This window comes from Pithys albifrons, chromosome Z, assembly GCF_047495875.1.
Source record: "Pithys albifrons albifrons isolate INPA30051 chromosome Z, PitAlb_v1, whole genome shotgun sequence".
In the NCBI taxonomy this organism is placed as follows: Eukaryota; Metazoa; Chordata; class Aves; order Passeriformes; family Thamnophilidae; genus Pithys; species Pithys albifrons.
Genome location: NC_092497.1, coordinates 20,502,356 through 20,525,820, shown reverse-complemented (window position 1 = coordinate 20,525,820; position 23,465 = coordinate 20,502,356). Strand labels below are relative to the sequence as shown.

The 23,465-nt window shown below is 37.8% G+C and overlaps 1 protein-coding gene across 4 annotated transcripts in view; it reads left to right on the top strand.

Moving 5' to 3' along the window:
* Positions 1-23,465, top strand: part of PDE4D (phosphodiesterase 4D) — a 387,174-nt gene that overhangs the window by 304,763 nt on the left and 58,946 nt on the right. The window lies entirely within an intron of this gene.

Here is a 23,465-nt window from a genome sequence, read left to right as displayed (position 1 = left end):
CCTTCATTTGAGTAACTTTTGAAGTGCAAAAACACACATTCAGCTTTTATGTCTCCAAAATACCTTTTTTACTTTCTTTTAACCTCTTTGTCCCAAGTGAATTTCTTTCTAATACAACAGTGTTTTACTTGAAAGATTTAGCTGCTCTCTTCTTGTGCATAAGAAAAAGACTTGCACATCCAAGGTGAGATCACTATCCAGATGTGACACTTAGACATGAAACTCAGATGAAAAGCAAGCTCATGTCTATGAGAAAAGAAGAAAACAAAACAATCCTCCATCAACTCTTAAAACAGATTGGCCCTAAAAAACCACATAATTCTGAGACAGGTCCAAAGTAAGATTTATCTCTACGGATTTTACTGTACAGTGAATATAAGCAAATTGCATTAAAAACTGAAATGAACTACAATGTTGTCACCTAACATGATTAACTAAGAGAGCAGTTTGCTGAGGTAAATAGTTTCATCTTTCTTTTCTTAGGAAAATGACTGTATGCAGGAAGTATATATGTCTTGTTAAAAATTATCCTAGTGATAATTAATAGTGCTTATTACCTGTATTTTAAAATGTAAATAAATACAGTAACTAGAGTTTATCAAGCAGATTATTTTCCACTTTAGACACAGAGGTTTAAAACTGGAAAGTTTTCAGTCTTCTCATTAGGAAAAAGATGCAAGACTCACAGTGGCATTTCCAACCAGATAGAACAGACAAGGTACCTGAAACACCACTTTACACATTGCAGCTTTCAGGCTGACCAATGAGGAAATCTTAGACAATTTAGCCCAAACAGCAGCAAGCTGAGCATGGAGCTTGGTGTGCAGCTGGAAGTTCTGCAACCTGAGAAGGAATCCTTGACCCTGAAACTGTGCCGTAAGTGTATGACAAGAGATTGTTTATGGCCAGAGGCACTAAGGCCTTTGACTGCAGCACTGGCTGCCGGCAGGATCTGTCAACATGAATGCAGTGTTGCACTGAGTCCCATCTGGAATGAATTCTAAGTGTTCTTGTATGATCATGCACACACTTGTGGCTTCGTCTTTTGTGCTGCCTCCCTCCTTGTGAGGAGAAATCCACTGTGAGATACAGTGACAACCTGATGATCAGCCAGCTACAAATCCAATTGCAGAGAGAGAGAGAGGGACTAAGTCTGTGTGGTGTAGTCATACTACTCTAGAATAGCATGAGGAAGGCAAGAAGTGTGAAAATGTCCTGAAAGAGTCTGCTGGAAATATTACAGATTTAATGTCAATTTAAAAAATTTGTTCAGAGACGTTCAGAGGGTGAAAAAGGCAGCTTCTGTTAAGCAGCAAATCTTACTAAAAGTTGAGAGTTTGCTCTTTTTTATTTACAAATTATTTTTTCCTTCAATGTACTCCCTTAAAAGAAAGAAAATCCCTACTTTACTCTCTTTTCACTATCCCTATTTTATTTAATTCAGATTTTTCTTCTACCCTACCTGTGACTTAATTTATAATCTGGCATGATTTCTTCTGTTTAAATGCCTTCATTATTTTCTTTAAATGCAATGTGTGTTCATATCTGTATCATTGATTATCTTTCTCGGATTTATTTTGTTTCAAATCCTCTTTACCACAAAAGTCAATCAAAAAAAAAAAAACAAAAACAAACCAGCGGATGCAGAGGCTTTGAGAGAGTGGAATATTTCTAGAACTACATGGAAAATCTTTACAAAACAGAATATACACATTTATAAAAGCAGAACTGGACTTTACGTCTTTACACCTGTACTTACAATACCGGATTGAGTTACGTCTCAATGCTTTTTAATCTATTAAATAACAATGGGTTTCAAATCAACATTTATCACTCCAGGCTTCTGAACTCCTTTGGAACTGTTATCAAGGAATACCTGTATCTGTTGAGTAATAAGCTCAATTAGAGCGTTCTCTTCATTTGCCTTGTTTGCAGTTTACACCAACAGTTTCACCATTAGCAAGATTATTAATATTAAAAGTCTTATAGACTTTATTCTAGGAAAAATAATGAATTTGTTAACATTAGCTCAAACATTCCTCATGTCAAAGCACAATATTTAAGCATATTACTGTTTCACTGTCTGAGTTACTGATTAACTCCTCATATTTCAGTGCAGGGAAAGAGCTTCCCCAGTGCATTCTAAGGCAGCCTGGCAAATGAGAAGGACTGCAAGACATATAAATACACAGTAACTCACTATATTTAGTGAGCAGGTACTAACAGAAATGAGGTAGTAAACTTTCATCCACGAGAGTAAGAGGCCAGTGTTAGTAAATCCCCAGGCTAAAGCCCATAGTCTCACAGCTTCATGGCTATCAGAATAAGGCTGTATCTATGATCACATACCTGGCTGCAGTAGCAGCATAGCTTCAAATAAAACTTATTACATGTTTAAAGTCCAAACTATCCACCTTTCCATTACACAAGATGGCTTCTAGCAGTTCTCAAACTTGGCTATGTGTTGTGTTTCTAGAGGATGAACTGTTACCAGATGGCAGTCAGGGCCATTGAAAAAGGCTTTATTTGGGATAAAAAGGTTGTACTTGGGATAGTAAACTGAAGTATGACCTGTTTCATAGAAAATATATACAGCTCCTTGCATCTAATCAGTCCTTTACCTTGTGAAGTTGTTTAGCATAGGAAGAGAACTCATAAGACTTAAATTCTTGAGTTTGTTTTCTTCATACAGTCTGTTCTGTTAGCTGAGGCTGGAAACAGAAATTGTTTTTTAAAGGTGAGGGAGGAAAGGGGGGAAAGAGGTTCTGCTTGCTATATTCTTCTGTAAAGGCTTTCTCCATGAAGACATTACTCATGATACTTATATGGTCACTATGTTTATCTGTGTTACTAATACTTTGGAAATCTGTAACTGAGAATAAATGTTGAGGTCCCCTATGAAGTGGAACTGTTAGGACAACACTGTTAGTTCATCACAGCTGTAAACAGGTATGGAATTTCTAGGCTACTTCTCTGGCAAAGAGCATAGATCAGAGGTTGCTATTGTGCATGAGTTGGATGTATCAGAAATTCCCTGTTGAAAATTGCACTTGAGGAAATAAATATTCTCTGGCTACTAATCCTAGGTAAAAAATATAATTTGGCTTCTAATTTTAAAATTGCTTGACTTTTACTTTTTTCATGTATATTATATCCTATTCTGAGACAGTGTATATAGTTATTTTTATATGTAGTTATCTGTCCATTCAATGTTCTAGTATGTTTGTATTAGACTCAGAAAGGCATTAAAAGTTTATTTTTTAAAATACCAGTAAGAAAGGGCAATTTTATAATTTTATTTACTCTTGCAAGTGCACTGTCAAAGCACTTTATATGATGTAGAAACTATTTTCTGGCAGGCTATATAGATGCTGCTATACTGATGATCTTAAATGGATTCTATACACTAGACAAAGAGAATCCTTATTGCATTTAAAAGAGTTATCAGAACTGGGCTTTGTAAGCTTACACTCAGAAATCTCCCAATAGCTTTTGAATTTAATTCAACAACTGTACTAAAAAAAAGAGAAAAATATTATTTTCCTAGTGCCAGAGACTCATCATCATAGTTCATCATAGTTCATCATAGTTCATCATAGACTGTAGCAATGGACTTCTTCCATAAAACTCTCCATTCAAAGTTGCTAGTTCCACAAAACTATTGTATTCAACATAAAAAAAAATCAGGAAAATTGTTTTCCAAAATTTTGTCATTGGCCATTATGCATCATCCCCAACCATTTTTTAAAAGTATATTTAAATGAGTAGAAAGATGTTTTTCCTATCATTTACATCCCAGTTACTCTTCTTCATTTGACTGTACAGTATGGTTTTGAAACAATAACCTCAGTGAGCAGACTTTGTTTAAGCCTTTCCAGGCCTGGCCCAGATTTGATTTAATTTCTCAGTTTTGCTTTCTCTGGATTTCACCTTGCTACATAAGTGGCATGAACAAAGCAGTCCTCTCACAACAAAGCACTTGGTGTTATAGCAGTTTTTGCATTGAAAAATGTGATGACCAGTCTGTATTTGCACCTTTATTGATGTGTCTGGAAGAGTGATGACAAAAACAGGCCAATTTTAAAAATTAAGGAATTTAATCACAGCTTTAGACAGCTGTCTGTAAATGGATTCAGCCTGGTTGTTGCAAAGTATTTTTGGCACAGGTTTTCTGGTAATTTTTAAGCAAAGACAAAATGTGCCTTAATCCTGTTGATGCAGCAGGACATTTTTATAACACGTCTGACCTTCTGAAAAAGAATCACCTGAGTAACACAGACATAGGACAGACTCTATTCTTCTGTTTTCTCCCTTAAATTTTCTTTCATTCCTGCAAGAGACAGATGCCACCATGACCAGGAATAATGTATGATTATCAGTTTAAGATAATATTGCTAGATTTCTAGTAATTTCTCCTATAGTTCAAATTGTTTGAGTCCTATCAGCTTCTGAGGAAAGTACTCACTTCCTGTAATTGAAGAAAAAAAAAAAAAAGGGCACCTGAAATGAGTGATATGCTTACTGAGCAGAAGGGGAACATGTATAGTCTCTGTATCATTTTTCAATTTCATTATCCCACGCATAGCCATCAATTTGGAGAAAAGCTTTTCAAAACAAAAGTAACAACAATATTTGTGCAGTACAGATATTACCATGAAACCATGCAAAAACCTCAGCAGGAGGTGCATCTGGAGCTCTCCAGTCTGTCATGCTTTGCCTCTGCAAGTCCAGAAAGGTGCTACTTTGTGGGCCAAAGTCATACACAAGTACAACAACTTCACAGCTTTACTTTGAAAAACAATTGAGTTTCAAGTGGTTTTTTTTGAGGACTGAAGGTGATTTGGCTCTCCTTTCTTGGGTGGGTGGGTGGGAGTGTTGATGCTTCTGCTTCATGTCATTTATAGTAATAGTGTGTAGGTTGCAACAACTCTGTTAGCATGTGTGTGACTGTAACACAGAAAAACCAAACTTGGGATTTGGATTGGTAAATAGAAAAACTCGGATTTAAATAATTCCAATGTATTTCCTTCAAAGGGGAATTTTGCTTTAGAGACAAAGCAATAAACAGTAGTAACTTTGTAAAATTGAGTTTTGTTGGGGTTTGTACATCTGTGTACATACAAAATACATCAGGGGGGCGTTTTAGGGTGGGTTCAAAGGATGCCAGAAAGCAAGACAAACGCTGTGAAAAGATTAATAAACAAGGTATTTTTATTCACCAGAGACTGTTAAAAATGACAGGAGTTTTATGGTGGAAAAGGAGGAGGAAGGAAAAGGGGAAAACCCATCAAAAAAGCAATAAACCCATATATGCCAACACCCCCCCACTCACCAAGGGAGTGGATGGCACTAATGTCTTACCGACCCACTAGCAACTCACTACAGTAACAGGTTCCCTCGCGTAGCAAACCAGTCCCACAGAGATGTCTGCCTGGGGGAAGAGGGGCACTGAAGCCTCCCCCTCTCCCTCCCCCAGGGAAGAAGCTACCGACTTTGCTGCTGCTGCTTCTCTTGCTTCAAATTCTTCTCTACTTTTTCTCCCTCTAGTTCCCCCCCCCCCCCCCCCCCAACAGCTCTCTCCTCCCCAGGCAGTCCAACCAATAGGAGAGACTCAAAATAACTGTAGTTTATGCAAAGTCTTTTTCTTCAAGGACAAAATTTTCACTTTATCAACTCCTTCTCCTTAGAACTAGGCAGGAAAAGGGTATATCTTTCTCACAGGTGGCAGATGGCAAAAACACAGACCAAAAATGTCAACAATTCTATTTCCCAATACATTCCACTCCCTGATCTGTGTTTAGACCATGCCACAGCTGATTGACTTTAACGGTTTTTGATGGAATATTACTTTTGGAGCAACATGAAGAAAGTTTGCAAAAAACAGCAACCAACAATAACAGCAAACAGCAGCATCTTAAAAGTCATGTCCATTCCTAGTGAAAGAGTTCAAGTGGATTTTTTTTGCTGTCTTTTTCTTGAAGGTTTCTTGCTGAAGCACAGGATGTTTTGCCACAGGTGGTTAGCCAACAGTATTGCACGAGATTAGTGTTCCAATACTTAACACTGACAGTCCTCTGGTTGAAACAGGTGAATAGAAGCATTGAATCGTATACGTCTGGATAACTTGATCTTCAAATGGGGGTGTGGATGTATCGGCAACACATAAATAGATATACAGTAGAGGTTCAGACAGGAGAGGAAGCCTTGTAAGAACACACATTTTAGGACATTTAAAGTAAAAGCTGATAATCATGTTGCTGAGCCACATGTTGCAAGCTGCAAACCAGACTGACATGCTTCTCACATGGTGCAGATTTTGGTGTAAATCCCATCAGTCTTGATATCATCAAATCAGTCTGACAAAGCAATTTTTTTCATCCTCTCTCACAGCCTTCCCATTTCCACCAACTTAAGCTTGGAATGTATTTTCTCACATAAAAATCCTTAAAGATCTTTGTCCCTTTTGTCTTCTACAATACAGTGTCTGCAGTTTGATGCAATATCCTGCCGGCGTATCAGTGGTTTTGACCTCCCAGCTGCCACACGTAGTTCTAATGCCTGTTCTTTTCAGTTTTCCCAGTGCCACGTTGAACGTTTAAGCGTTCAGAAACGCTCAAAAGGGAACGCCAGTTCTCAAAACTCACCACGTATGGTGCCAAAGTAACCACAGGTGCCAGATGATTCTCATCCTCCTGCGGCTGTAATTAGGTATGACACCACTGAAAACAGATGCTAGGTGTGACAGTAAACAGCGGTGGCAGGGGAAAGACACGACCCACCGGAGGTTAGTGTTTTAAATACTTGGTCTGGAAGCCGCATTTTTAAAGAGCTTCAGTGCCTCCAGGAACACAACTGCTCTCTGGCTCACGACTGCGAACCCCGCAGAAGGCTCCTCCGCCCCTGCTTCGCCGGCACACGGCTCCACCGCGAGAGGCGGCGCGGGCTCCTCCTCCTCTCACTCCGGCCAGGCTGGGCTCTGCCGGGCGCTGGGGCCGGGGCCGGCGGCACGTGTGAGGCACTCGCAGGCTGTCCTGCGGACCGGCGCTGCCGGGAAGCTGGGACACGGCAAGATCCGGGAAGCAGGGCGGCCGCCCCGTTTGCGCCCAGCTCGCGAGCTGGCCCCAGGCCTGCGGCCGCCGCTTTGCGTAGAAGCGATAAACGATGCCACTGACGTCAGCGGGGGCGGGGGCGCCGGCCAGGGCTTAGTGCCTGCTTCGGCCGGCCGTCTCGCTCCTCTGACTCTCCTGGCGCGGGCAGTACCCCGGGACGCTGCAGTGGGGAGCGCACGGACTGAGCTGTATCTCCGGCGCGGATGGAGCAGAGTCCTTAAGGGTCTGAAATCTGTTTGGTCATATCGGTGTACTGTTTTTCGTGGAACGATAGAGTGGTGGGAAGGGTCGCCTTCTGCTATACCAGGATGTTAAGACCTCCATCCAGCCTCGCCTTGAACACTTCCAGGGATGGGCCACCAACAGCATCTGTGCCTGTGCCTCACCACCCTCACAGGAAAGAGCTTCTTCCTAACATCTAATCTAAACTTCTCCCCTTTCTGTTTAAAACCATGCTTGCCCATATAAAATGGCCATCTTCAGCTCTCTTGCAAGCTGCTTTTATGTGTGCAAAGGCTGCAATAAGGTCAGACTGGAGCCTTCCCTTCTCCAGGCTGAGGAATCCCAATTCTCTTAGGCTTTCATAGTTGCTTGATCTCTGAGGGAAAGAGGGTTTAGACACTCCTATAAATATGTGTTTCTGGTGGGGAAAAAGCAAAATCTGTTAACCGAAGTCACTTTAAAAATAGTGCTGTGGTAGTAACTGATGCACTTTCACACACTGTAGAAATAATTTTGCATTTGCTTGAATCTTTACAATTGCATCTTCCCTGACTTATCAATATCCCCATTAAGTCATCAGAGTTATCAGAGATTTCTGTATAAAGTGTCAAATCAAAATTGGATGTGCTTTTCAATCTGCAATTAAATCTCAGTCTCTCTGATTTAACCCTATCAAATTTGTAGCCATTCAATCTAATCTTATTTGTGGCTTTATCCCTTTTCTGATGTTGGATAATTGTGGTGTCCTTACCCCTCAATACATGCTTATAAGTAGGCTTCAAATGAGATAGCATCAGTGGCATGACACTTTCTCTGTTTTAGGCTGTGATTATGTACCGCACATAAGGCGTATAGAGGTGTTGTACTTTTGTAAAGGTCTTGTGGGGCTGTGTAATGAGTGAGAATTCTATCCTTCAAGTCAACCTGAGAGCCATTAACCAGGCTGTTATACAGCAATAGTGTCTGGAAAGAGGCAAATTTCAGTTATCTAGAACATTATTAACACATGTGATTAAATCTCCTCCTATTTCCTATGCCTAGGAGTCAGCAATCTGCTTAGAGGATTTCTGCATGCCATTCCCTCTATTGACTTTGAATGTGTCTCTGTGACCTCTGAAAATCCTTCTGTTTTAAAAGTAGACACTTTTAAAGATGGTCTAGAAAATGTAGCTAAAAGAAACTATTTGTGCCTGTGTAGCTGTAGCAAACTATAACTGGATTATAACTGAATCCTGCTTAAATTAGCCAAGTTTTCATTGTCTTATGGATGTGGAGGTGAATTCACTTAAATGAAGCACTTTAATTTCTCAGAGAGCAGTGATTGCACTGAAATTAGAATGCCCCTATTTGCTAAGTACATTGTAAAACACTCCTCTTTATTTTTACTAGTTACTTTTATAGTTTTCTTCAGTCTAACTTTGTACATGATGTGTCTGATGGTGAATGGAGCTGCATCCAGCTGGCAGCCAGTCACCAGTGGTGTTCCCCAGGGGTCTGTGTTGGGTCCAGTCCTGTTTAACATCTTTATTGATGATTTACATGAGGGGGTTGAGTCCATCATCAGCAAATTTGCTGATGACACCAAGTTGGGAGGGAGTGTTGACCTGCTGGAAGGCAGGAGGGCTCTGCAGAGGGATCTGGATAGACTTGAGAGATGGGCTGATTCCAATGGGATGAAGTTCAACAAGGCCAAGTGCCGGGTCCTGCACTTTGGCCACAACAACCCCATGCAGCGCTACAGGCTGGGCACAGAGTGGCTGGAAAGCAGCCAGGCAGAAAGGGACCTTGGGGTACTAATTGACAAGAAGCTCAGCATGAGCCAACAGTGTGCCCAGGTGGCCAAGAAGGGCAATGGGATCCTGTCCTGTATCAAAAATAGTGTGGCCAGCAGGACCAGGGAAGTGTTCCTTCCCCTGTACTCTGCATTGGTGAGGCCACACCTTGAGTACTGTGTTCAGTCTGGCCCCTCAGTTCAGAAAGGATATTGAGGTGCTGGAGCGAGTCCAGAGAAGCGCAACAAGGCTGGTGAAGGGACTGGAGCACAAGCCCTATGGGGAGAGGCTGAGGGAGCTGGGGTTGTTTAGCCTGGAGAAGAGGAGGCTCAGAGGTGACCTCATCACTGTCTAGAACTACCTGAAGGGAAGTTCTAGCCAGGTGGGGGTTGGTCTCTTCTCCCAGGCACTCAGCAATAGGACAAGGGGGCACGGGCTTAAGCTCTGCCAGGGGAAATTTAAGTTGGAGATCAGAAAAAAATTGTTTCCAGAGAGAGTAATTAGGCATTGGAATGGGCTGCCCAGAGAGGTGGTGGATTCCCCATCCCTAGAGATTTTTAAACGCAGATTGGACGTGGTGCTGAGTGCCATGATCTAGTAAATGGACTAGAGTTGGACCAATGGTTAGACTCGATGATCTTGGAGGTCTTTTCCAACCCAATCAATTCCATGATTCTGTGATTCTATGATTCTATGATACTGCATGACTATCACACTTATTTGCTCACTAGTCCATAAAATCTCTTGGAAATGAGATAATCACGTATCAAGAGGGAAAAAGGAGAGAGAGAGAGACAGGGAGAGAGACAGACAGAGAAAGAGATAATGTACAACGATATGTTCTGTATTCCTCCAAAGGGATTTGCCAAATCCCTTTAATAAAAAATTTCCTGCATATAGATACTCTGCTCCATGAAATAACTCGGCTAAGGGCAAGACAAGTGGTATTCCCCATTGTACTTTATTTGGTGCATGACCTGATTTCATTTACCACGTAAAATCCTTAGACTGTATTAGAACTACTTAAATGTACATTGTTTCTTACAGTAGCTTTATTGTAATTGAGCTGTCCTTGAATAAGTCAAGAGTGATTTTGCCTTGAATTGTAACATTTACCATGGGTTCATTGTGTGTTATTGAATTAGATAGCTAAGATATTGTTAATTAGTTTAGTTGTCTATTAGTTATCATTACTAGTTTTTATCTTTCATATTTCTGATCTATTTGCTCAAAACTTCATAACAAAGGACCTTATTTTTATGAATATCAGAAAGGTATGAGAGCTACCAGGAAACTGGTTGTGTTTACATCACTTCATGTAATAGAATTTACCCTGGTGATAAAGTTGCAGATTAAGTGTACATTATTAATACAAAAGTGGTATATATGGCACAGCCTTATCAATTTAACCAGAAAATATATACTGTAATGAAAGCATGAGTCACAGAAGCAAAGGTCTGACTGTGTTTCCCAGGAACAGCCAGCATTGATCAAGGTTGCAAAAGATCAGTCCTTTCTTGTGGCTTTTAGCAATGCACTGGCTCCAGCCTGAGCTGTACCATGAAGTAGTTGTTCCATGCAGCACCTGCAGCAGAATTACATTCAGGGAAGTTTTCACAGCAAGTTTCTTGCAAGTGGTGTCTCTTGCAAGTGTCTTGGATATTTTCATGGTGCAACACCTCTGGTATCCATGCTGTTTTGAAAGACAGCAGCCCAGTGGTGCTTTGCAACCTTTCAGAATCAGACTCTTAGAAAAACAGTTTTCTTAAAAGATTAACATTTACAGTTAACTTTTTTTTTGTAATATCCTGTAAAAAATTTTTTTATATAGCCAATTTTGTCAAATAATGGGCACATATATAATTTCTGTACATTTTTCCCTCCACCAGTTCTGTCCTGTGCAGATTCTTAAATCTAGTGTCCTTAAATAGTGTCCTAAAAGATTTAGCTTGCATCTATATGTTCAATATTTATCCTCTGTTACACAATCAGAGGCACTAACAGAGGCAATGAGATTAGGTGGACCTTCTCTGTAAACATGTCAAAATACTAAAGATGTTAAGCTGCCATATTTTTGTCACCTAATTATAATTTGCAAAGTCAGGACTAACTCATACTGGCTAAAGTCTGAAAAACAGTAAATATTTTAGTATCAGATGAATTTATGCATGGCAGCTTAAGCAACTTGTTTAAATGTGATTTTTCAATATTTCTGAAGATGTTTGAGTCTATGTTCTGGTGTTTTGGAGTGTTGTCATCACTGCAAGAAAGGGAAGCTTCATTTTCAGGGTTAAAGATGATGAACATATCCAAAAATTCCCAAATGTACAAAAATGACATTTCAGTGTCAGTACCACTGTACCAGTAAGGAGCTTCAGGCTAGGGATTGTACTCGTAAGCTGTAGCTGCTAGTCTGTGTCTCAAAGAGGTGTTTATTTACAATTTAAAGGCAGAAGGCTAGAGATGGGTAGATTCAGAAGAAAGGAATGATATCATGGATTAAGGGAAAAAAATACTGCCACTGTTCTTTGGCATGAGAAGCAATGGACCCAACACAACAGCAGTTTTCATTTTTAGCAAGGTTTTAGATGCATCACAAAAATGGGGCATAATTTCAGTGAAAATGTGGTAGTGTTGCTAACATATAGATATGATCCTGCAAGTGTAAAAGTAAGATAGGAGACCTGCGTATGTCTTGGTTTAAAGGAATAGTGACAATTAGTGAGGGCAAATAATATCTCAGGGCTGAGTCAAGGATGAGATCAGAAGGAGACAGCTTGTAAAGTACTTAAACCCTAAGGCAAATAGCTAATTTTTGGCACACTACAAAAGAAGTAGCCAGAAGAGGGGTGTCATCAATACTGTGATCATACAGAGACTGAATGAGCTACTCATGTTTTCACAGTTTTACATCTACTGTGTTGTCTGTTTTCTTGATGGAAGTTATGACTTGGGTTATGCCACTTGCCAGATCCTGCTGCCATGAAGCACCTGCTGGGTATATTCTTTCTCAAGCTTTGAAATTGTTTCTAGGAAGCACCTAATAGGCATATTTCTTTGTACCTTGATGCTTTTATTTCTTTTACTGCAATTGCATTGATGTTTATAGCTCTCCTACTGATTGAAGGCAAACTAGCCAAGTTTTATGCCATAGATGTTCTCTGATCAGGTTAACACATATAATTGCTTATTACAGGAACTATTTATTTTCTAGATTTGTCTGTGAAAGCCTGGACTATTAGGTTCTGCAAATCAATGCTAACAATATGAGAAGCAAAAGTAATAGGTTTTAAAGCATGAAGTAAGCTACACTTAATCAATATAAACAATAAAATCGGGGGGAGAGGGGGATGAGGGGAGGCAGGACTGGCAATATCTTGAAAAAAATTAGAAAGTCCATGGCTCATCATTAGCCAGTTGTACAATTTAAGGTTCTTTTGTGACTTCATTCAAAGAGTATTAGTGAATAGGGCTGTGTGTTGTTATTAAATGGTGCTTATGTTGAATTCAAAGAAACTGTAGGAATATAACTGCATGTTTGATGTTTATTTGTAACTTCTTATAGCAAAATAATACAGGAATTCCTTGTAAATCATCCTGGGGTTTGTATAATTTCCAATAAGGGAAATAATAGCAAAACAGGGTATGAAATAAAAGAGTAGCATACAGCTTTTGTAAGCATTTTCAGTAAAATAATGAAAGAGAAAATTTTCAACAATGAAAAAACATCAGGCACATTTTTATAGAGGTTTTTAAATGTCATACTTTTGTTTAACTTGGTGATAAAATAAACTACTTTTTTCCTAGATACTTTGCCTGAACATCAAAAATGCAACTGGAAAGAAGCTATAAAATCAATAACATCAATATAAAATCAATAACATCTCTTTGTTTCCAACATTATATGCATGGAACTACATTAACTTTAACAGAAATGTCCCTTTTTGTGTCAGTGAGTTCCTACAGACAAAAAAGAACAAGAACAAATTGGATACACTTGCCACTTACAGAGTAATAGCATAAAAAAATAGGCATCCTTATGGGGAAAATACAGTACTTTCTTGTGGGCTTTTAACAAATGTGCTTCACTCTGCTCCCTGTACCTTGTTTTCTTCAGGTCTGACATTAGGCTGCTAGATGACATCACTGTAAACCACTAATTTATATTTTATTACTAATGCTTTATATTTGTTTACACTTGAATTTGGCACTGTCTTTGAAGTCCATTGACATCTATTATCCCTTACACTTTCAATCTTCTTGCCCCAGAGGATACTGGCTGACATTATTATTTACCTCATTAACATTTTAATAGTTGTGGGACTTTAAATATTAATTATATTGCAATATGCACTGCTCTGTTAGGAATCTTTCACACAAAGAAGGAGGTACCTTGTTTGTTCTGTATTTTATCTCTGTTTAATTATAGTTGTCTTAACAAATGAAAAAGCAGAAGTAGCCTTCTGTGAATGCCTTAATTTGAGCATGGTCTGGCTGGAATGCAGAAACTTGAAGGATTGCTTGTGGTTCTTAGGTGAGAATGTTTATTTCAGTCATTCATCAAAAGAAAGAAAGTTAAAATCTTTCTTAAAAGATATTCATAATTGAGGCAAAGAAGAAATTATATTAAGCTCAGCTATAAACTACTCATGGATGTTCATGGAAGTTTTTAATTAGGTATTTGTTCAAATGAGGCTTCTATACTGTTGAGAAGAACTGACTGGGCAGACTCTGAATTTATGTGCAGAGGTGCTTTAGAGGTACTATGCTCCCCATGACAGCCTTTTCCTTTTGGGTATCAGTTGTCTGTAAATTTCCAAACCCATTTAAAATATGATTTACTTAATCCCAGGGAATGTGCTTTAGCTATGTCCTGGTGTGTGTTAGGACTGAATCATTTGGGAGTTTGTTGTAAGATGATAAAACTTTTTATCACCAATTACTTGATTCAGGACCAGTTTCAGTATGTAGGGGCTTCATTTGTGGTAGCTTAGGTGACTAAAGTCCCTGGATCCAAAGAACACCTTTGTTTTGGCCTCATCCTTCACTGCTGAGTACTCTTACCCCACTCAAAAGTAAATACCTGCTTAAGTGATAAATTATAAAATATTATTTTGTATTTAAATGTAAAACATCAGCATGTTGCAAACATTACTGATTTTGCTGGAATAAGTTGAATCTATTTCTCATGAAATGATAATTTTGTACTTAAGAAAAAAATTGTAGAAATTATAAACTTGACCATCTCTTCTCTTGAACTTTGAATTTCCCTGTGGAACAGCAGAGAAAAAGCTTTCTTCAGCAACACATTTCCTTTACCATATTGTCACATTGTGGCTGTAAAGCCCAAGCAGCTGAGGACTTTTGTTCTTTTGATGGTATTGATTAAAAGCTCATAAACTTGATATCCCTGCTTTCCTATTAATAAATTTCATTTTCTGACAGAGCTAATTACACAGTTCCCTTTAAAATTATCAACATAGCAACAATATGATTCTTTTCTTTGCCCAAACTTTGCTCTTTTTTTTTCTGGCCTGATGCAGGACTGCTGGCTGATGACTGCATTGTAAGCCACTAATTGTATTTATATCACTAAGTTATGACCTTTGTTAGCACACAGTCTCCCGTAAGTATATCATATTCCTTCTGAATGCTACAGAGATTGCATTTCTTCTCACATTCTCGTCCATGATGAATACTTTCTTCCATCTGTTTTGCTAACAGTGAAGTTTTTCTTATGATAAGCAAGCAGATCTTATTTTTTATTTGATTCCCTAGCAGATTGAAATGGAAAGTTCCTATATTCTGATTTACTGCAGAAGATATGAATGGAACACTTGCTCCTTTACTGAGCATAACGTTTTGCTCTTTTGGGTACACTGGAGACTGCCATTCAAGTATCACAGCCTTTGGTGGTGCAGTGTTATGGAACACTTGAGTTAGATAGATCTTTTATTTCCTGTGAGAGCTTGTCATCACTACTGTATTAACTTAAGCTGCAAGTCAAATTTTGCCCCAAAATGATTGTTGTGTAACTGGTGATGCCATCAACTTGTGTCTCAAAATGATTGTTGTTTTATGAAAAAAAATACAGGATTTTAAAGATAATTCATTTTTAATCAATTATGGGTAAGTGTGATTCCTAGGTGGAATCCTGGGCTGAATTTCAGAGATCTGCCTTCTGGTCACAGTTGTGGATAAACAAGGTATGTGGTATAGACTTGTCAACTAATTTTCCCCTACTGTGAGTCTCTGTTGGAAAACACATACTTTAGGTCATGGACTGTCTCTTAAAGCAATGTTCTCCAGTAAGTAACACTAGAAAATTGATGTTTGGGCTTTAATTTCTTTGGAATCATTATAGTATGTATAATTAATCCATCTTACACCAAAAAGTGACCAAACATCTATAGAAATGTACAAGTCATAAAAAGGACACTTTATTTTTTCATGTAATGTAATTCATATTTGCCATTACTGCATTTTATTGCTTGGTAATATAGCAAAAAGTCATTAATTAGACTGATAAGCACCATAAGTTTATCTAAATTGAATTTTCAGCTAGTTATCTTTCCTGCAAAGAGCTGTACTGATAACACTTAAAAGCAGATGAACATTGCTCTATTTGAAATCTAACTCCAAAAGGTTGAGTATTTTTTCCGGTTGATCTTCATCTGTAAGGAATTACAAAATTTATATCTGGGATCTTTTCATGTGGCACTATTCCACATGTGAGTGATAGGAAGCTGAAAGGCGTGATGAGGATGGCTGCCAGCAATAACTGGCTTCTGCATTGTGGAGTAGCTCAAATACTCTATTACAGTATGTAATTTGGGTATGCATATTGCCTGCACTTCAAAGCATTCTGCAGTGGCAAGCTGAGTGTCCTTTTGGCAGGCTCCTTATGTGTTTATAAAGCAAGCTACATGCAGATGAGAAAGGGGCCATCATTTCCAGCTATAGACAGGGTTTTCTTTGGCATAGATAGAAAACAATCTGAGTCATTTTTCTATCCATTTTTTCCCTATCAGTTGTCATATTTTGCCAATCATTCCTGTGGCTTTCTGTTAAATCTAAAAATCTCTTTGCTCGCACATGGAGGTTAACGGAAAGAATAGTCATGGTGCTTTGTGTGGATTGCTAGAAGAATTGGTAGATCCTGATATTCATGCTATTTATTAAACTTCAGTAGTGTTCTCAAAAGCAGGCTTGTGCCAGTTCAGATCTTTCTTCTGTAACATGTAGAGATATCTGAGTTCTTTGGTCAGTTGAATCTTGTCTTTATTTCTTGTCTTCAAACACTTATGTGCTTCTCCCACTCTTTTAGACTATGTTCTGATATTTTTCTCCTTCAGCTTGAAAAGATGGGAGAGGTTGAGACTGTAGTTCTTCTAGTCCTGAAGAAAGAGAACAAAATCTTTAAACTACTTAGGTCTTTACTTATCCACAGTCAATACAAAGATCATCTGGTTCACAAAAGATATTAAGAGTTGTGCCCAGAGTTTTACCTTCCTACTGTGAGCTCTCCAGCAGAGTACACCACCACAGCCTTATGTGTGCTAAGAGGCACCAGGGCAGCCCAAGCTGCACTTCACTACCCACCTGCACCTGGCAAACAGGGCCATGACTGCTGAACCAAGGTCAAGGATTCTGCCAAGCTCATAGCAGAATTCCTGTCTGTCCTTCCCAGTTACATAATAAGACACACCAAAAATAACATGCAAGGATGTAGTTTATGTGTGACCTAACATGCTGGATGTACTCTTCTCACAGGAAAAATCACTGCATGATCCACTGCATGGCTTTTTACAAGGCAAGAAGATCAAATCTTTACAACACCTACTGTGTTAAAGCTTGATGTACACAAGACTTGATAATTTTTATAAACTCCAAAGTTGCAGCTTTATTTAAGCTGGGACAAGTTAGTGTCTCCAGCACTCAGCTATAGCGTGGTCTGCTTTAGGGAACTGATTCCTCTGCTGTGATTTGTTTTGTTGGTTTTATACTAAAAAAAACAAATTAAAAAAATGTAGAATTAAACTATTTCCTAATGAAAAAATAACATTTGAAAAATATATTATTATTCCTATGAAAAAACACCAATATGCTGTTATTTTTCTTTGTGAAACCAATTCTCTGTTAAGTTTTACTGTTTGTGCTATTAGCAGGGTATGAGAAACACTTATTTTTGCCTTTAACATTTCATTACCTTGACTACTTGTCTAATCTCACAGGAACACATGTCTTGTCCTGTTCGCTTGACTAATTTTATGTATTTATCTTCTTACTCATGAGTTTGAATTCATTTGTGTAAACAAGGGTAAGCTATGGGTCACATCCTCAGCTGCACTAAGTCAGTCTCCCACTGTTAGAATTACTGATGTCTACCTGTTGGCTAAGCTGTAGCCCTTTATTTTTCTATACTTTCTATTGCAGAGGCACACTGTGTTTTAGAGGATAGGTGTTAAAACTATATCCCTGAGGAAAAAACATTCCCCTTGCCTTAAAAAAACCCTAATGACCTTATTTACACTAGACCAAATGGAATTTAAAGCAGAACACTCTTCCATATTCAAGGTTAAAACAGGTTACAAAACCCATTAAGATAAACATGCAATTTAGAGTCTACATTAGTTATGTCACAGAGGTTAAGAGAGTTTGCCTAATAATCAAAGCCTGATTTAGTACTTCTTATGGCAGAAGGTTCAACTACTTGTACTAGCTTTCTATGAGTTTGTTCCTAATGAGTAAACATTTGTTTTAAAATAATAAATTTTGAACTGATTCTGGTCACTAGTGATGCTCTCCAGGACTCAGTATTGGGCCTAGTCCTGTTCAGTATCTTTATTGATGATCTGAATGAGGGGATCTAGTGTACTCTAAGTAAGTTCATGCACCGTACTAAGCTAAGTGGATGTCTTGATCTGCTGGAGGGTGGGAAGTCTCTGCAGAGGGATTTGGAGAGGCTGGATCTATGGGCTTAGGCCAATGTTATGAGATTCAACCAGATGAAGAGCTGGGTCTTGCATTTGGGGCACAACAACCCCAGAAGCACTTCCGCTATCGCTGTCAGACTCAGCTTTGGCCAGTGACGGGGGTTGATGTTAGAGCCTTCTAGCACTGGCTTTTAAGGACCTCTAGCATGAATTCTTCATTGCACAGTTAGTCAGTAGAGACTAAACAGGTAGAAATGAAGGTATCTACATGTTTTCCTTGGAACTTCTACATCCTCTTTTTTTTGGACATACACTGTTGGTCTATCTTTCCTTCATGAACTGCATAAGTCTTGCAATTAAGAGGAGTTTGGATTGCCCTCACTGGAATTCATTTAAATTTGCCTCTTTCCAGAGGAGTGTCACTCATCCATCTTGTGCACCTTCTTAATTTGTTCTTTCACTACCTTTAAAACTCCTCTTATGAAGAATTTATTAGTTTATGCAATAGCTGATTTCAATCTATTACTTTCTTCCACATTATTCAGTCTCTCTTATCTCAAAAAACAATTGGCACTAGTGCACTTTTTGCACAAGTTTAAAGATAAACTGCAGTCTATAAAATATAAAAACCACATAATATAGTTTAAAAATTTTATTTACAACACCTACCTTTTAACTGGTGTTTGATGACATTTAAAATGTCTGTTCTTCCCTGGCAAAATTTAAAAGACTTGTGTTTCCCTTTGGTGGACTGATTTCACTAGTAACATGTAAAAGAGCTCTGCTCCAATCAGCTATTCATGCTCTAATACTTCTAGGAGAAAAGTGGTATTGGCTTCCAGAACTCAGAAGATTTTATTTTGATTTTAAGATGCAATTTCTGGAAATGTTGAGGTCCACCCATGAAGTTTGGTACTGGGATTAAAATTGTTACTTTTTCCCCCCTTAAAAAAAATTTAAAAATTACCTCCACTGTTCAATGTTGTGTTTTATATTTTAAATCTTATTACTGGAATTTTCTCATTTTTGTTTTGATTTTTATGTATTACATTCTTTATCTTTTATATTGCCCCTTATGGGAACATAATATATGCAAACTCTCTGTTATTTTGGTTTATACTTTTGGACTGAAGCAAGGACCATCAAGCGTAAGTGTGACACCCCACCAACAGCTTCTGCAACTTCTTGGAAAGGTACAGATGGGCTGGTGCCTCCTCTTTGCCTTTCACAACTATTTGAAAAATTGCAAGTAATTTTTGTCAAGTTATTCTACTTCCTTTGTTGTAAGAGAACATACTCTATAAAATTCATTCACTTATATCTTAAATATGGATTTGAGTTAGGTATTTGATTTTGAAAACAGGACTCTGTTTCCTGTTCTTTACCACTGGCTCTTGACTTCCCAGCACCAACACCACAAAAATGACTTAGGTGGTCACTTTTGTAGGGAAAGTACAGCCAACTCCTGCATTTTCTTGTAGATGTTACTTGAAGGAAATGACTTTTGTCATTACTGCAAGTCTCCAACACTGTATATATAAGTACATGGAGAAAATGCCTTATCCACTTTGGAATTATTTTCCTAATGGAAAGAGAAATGCTGTTGCTGTGTTCCATATTTTCTTATGTTGGTCTTTACCATATTTTATCAGTTTTTCAATAAAGATCACTTACCCTTCAAACTAATTTTCTTCTCTTGTGAGGGAAGTCTTTGTGAGAGCTCAGAGTCAAGCTGGGTACTCTCTTTGTATGTGTCAACACCATGATGAATATCACCACAGAACCCTATCTATGTAGAATACTGAAACTATTTTAAAAGGGGAAGAAAGTAATATTTTATTCAGGACTTCTGTTAGTTTCATTAAGAAAAATTAAAAAACAAAATCCAAAATGCTTATTATGACATAGAAAAAACTCCACTGATCACAGAATAAAAAACCCTTTACTCACACTTTTTGAAGAAAACTGACAGTTCTTCAAGCAGCAGGCTTTGCAATGCTTGGTTTGCTATTGATTTATTTCTATTGGATTTATTTATTTGTAACAGATACAAATTTCAGTGGAAGTTTTTCATACCAGTGCATAGTCCTCTTTCCTTCAAAGCTTCTGTATTCTCTACAGGTACAGTGAACACATTCGACATCTCTTCACTCAGCAGAGACATTAATGAAGACTTTCCCTTTAGCTGGTGACTTATTTTCAAGAAAATTGTCAGAACCTAGTATGTTTGAAATTTCTACAGTTGGCTTTGGTTGAAGTTGACCAGAGGATTTAAGCCTAGGCAAACACCCAAAACCAAAAGTATTTTGTGAATTGCTTCCATGCATTTGTACTAATACAATATGTGCCTTTGCATGTAGCCAAAGTTCTGGTGAATAGATGAGTTCTAAGAAGGTTTTTACCCTTTCTTTTTTCCCTCTTGAATGGTTGGTGGGTTGGTGAAACAAAAAACTCTTTTGAATTTTAAAGGTAATCCTTGTGAAAAGATAGAAGGTGTTCACTCTTTTTGTATATTCTCAGGTATAGTTATGAGTTTTTCCAATAATATAGATGAACTATGAAAAAAAATGTTTTTAATAGTTTATGAATTCAAATCTCTGCAATAAAGTATATAGATCATACTTTATAAGGTTGCAGGAACTTTGTAGTAAAGTTGTCAATGTTCATTATGTCAGCTTGTAAGATGCAACTACACAGCTTTGTGTTATCAGTTACCAATATGTAACTGCCATGCTACTATTATGTGTCAGCATTGAGCAAAATGACTGGAATGTGAATAGATTTAATTTACGTATGCTTTGTCAGTCCTCTCTTATGCCATTAAAGGCAGATTCTGCATTATTAGATTCAACATGACTATTATTTATTTTAAAAGACATGTAATTTGTTCCTCTTTTAAAATGTAATAATAACCCCTTTCAAGTTTTAAAACTTGAGAGAGCTACACAGCACTGTCGTCAAGGACCTCTGGCAAATGCAATGGTCCAGACTGTCACGGTGTGGAAAAATGAGGCAGCCATTCTGAATGATTCTTCTTTCATTTTCAGCAAGAAATAGCCTTTAGTTGGGTTGAGCTTGCAGAAGTAAATGTTGGTAAATGTTGATAACTGTTTTGTAAATGCTGAAAATCAGAAACTGCCACCTAAATTGCTAATGGGAAATATTTGTGATTATTGGCAAAATGCTTTTGTTTAAAGCGATTACTGTTTAAAGAGGAAACAGAACAAAAAGTGTAGACTACATGTGAAATAGGAAGAAGCTGATGTTTTCCTCCTGGCAACACTTAACATAGGAGATTTCCTTTGATTAAACTCCCTTTGATTAACCCACAGATTACTTTTACCAGATTTCCCACACCTAGACAGCTGCTTACTTTCTTGGTGCAATGTCTGTACACTCCTATTACCTCCATGCTCATACCCTGAGCTTCAGAACTTTAGTGGTTTTGCTCTTACCTCTGTGGATTTCTGCTTGGTTTTGTATCCTGGAACAGACAGTTCTTGTGTATGATGTTGGGACAGAACTATAGGGCCCAGCTACAAGTTTGCATACAGAGAAAAGAAGATATCCATAGTGAAAATACAGTTATTTTTGTCTCTTTATGTATATTCCAATGTTTCCTTTGGGATGTGAAAGTTTTAAAAAATTATGTAGCTCACTGGGTAGAGATAACCTTGCAAAATAATTAACAAACTTTCAGGAGGGAAAAAACAAGGAAACAAACAAAAAAACAAGAAAAAAACAAACAAACAAAAAAACCCCATCGCAAAACCAAAGGAAGATAACTTGTGGATGTGTTGAAACCATCTCTTTGCATACATGAGTGCCTTAGAATTAAAGAGAATGAGCTTTTAATGATGAATTTAATTATGAAATACAGGTTGTTTTCCACAGCTCTCTTCCTTGCAGTTAAGAAAACAAACATTTTATGAAACAAGGTTTTTGTTCCTTACTGTGCCAAATTTCCTTTTGCAGTGATGATGAGCTTCTCAAGGCTCCCTCATTCTCAGGGTAAGTTTGAACACGAGCCCCAGGCAGCAATACAAAACCTATAGAAAGTGCCTCCGCTCAGGTGCCAGGCTGACTGACAAATGTAGATGATTAACCTCAGAGGTTCAGAAATCTTTTCCCTAGAAAATAATAGTTTTCTAAACATAAAAAATTTTCTGAAAGTGTACCAGTATTGCTGAAGTGTAGTCTGGAAAAAGAATTCTGAAATCCTTTAGAGCATGTTATGAGAAAAGTAATACAAGGGCATTCCCAGACTGACATATCTTCCCATCCTTGTGATAATGAGGAAGAGGAGAGATCTCAGTGCAGTTGAGTTATCCATCTCAGCATCTTATCTTGGAGATGCTGCACTTTATATAAATAAATAAAGAGTTAAACCACAGAGATACTGATCATTTGCAGGGCTAGAAGGTGAGAAACTTCCTTTTTATTATTTATCCAGAACTTGAGTAGGGAAAAAAAATCAACAGATCTACCTCAAAAACAGTCAACAACCGTACATTCAGGATGCTCACACAGGATGAGGGAAACTAGTACAAAGTTGTGTTCTCTGTTCTAGGAGAGCTGCATAATAATCAGGCTATTTTAGGCTAAGGTTTTCATTTATTGCATTTCAAGATGAAAATAAAACAACACCTCCAAGAAAAAGAAAAGAATTAGTTTGTTGCCACCCTTCTGCAGAATAAGATATATATATGTTTTCATTTGGAGTTTTTTAAATATCAAAAGCTTTCTTGAATGGGAAAAAAGTTTTCCATCAGTTCTAATGTGGATCTAAAAGTACATCTGGAACAATCTTTCTCAAAAAAACCAAAACAAACAAACAAAAAACCCAACCAAAACCTTTGCTTTGTTGGAAAGAGAGCAGGCTTCCTGCTACATAGCTGATCAAGGCTGAGAAGTTTCCTTTCTCCTGCATTCTCTGAGTCCCTGGGAGAAAGCCTATCTCTATCTGCTCACTCTTGCCATCAGCTAATTTAGTTTATCTTACCAATATCATGCAAATCTGCTTCAAATTAGAATTACCACTGAAAATATTTGGTCATTTTTAGAATGCTTTCCTTAGGAAATACATGTGTATTACCAACAGCCAGCCACATATTAACTTTTGAAATCACTGACCACTCCTAGCTAAATCTGATAGTGAGGTAGTGATTTATTACATTTATAAAATATAAACTATGCAAAAATGGGTGACTTTATAAAGGAGCCTATTAACACTGCCTTTTTTTTTTTCAAAAAACCCACCACATTTCTTATTAGACACTAGAGGATTTAGATGGAGAATTACCAAAACAAATGCCTCAACTCTTGGAAAGCTTTCATTTGGTTTAACAGGCACCAGGAATCCTATTGAGGTTTCTTTGGCAAAGAGAACTGAAGCTTTTTCTAAACTTTGGCATTTATAATTTTTT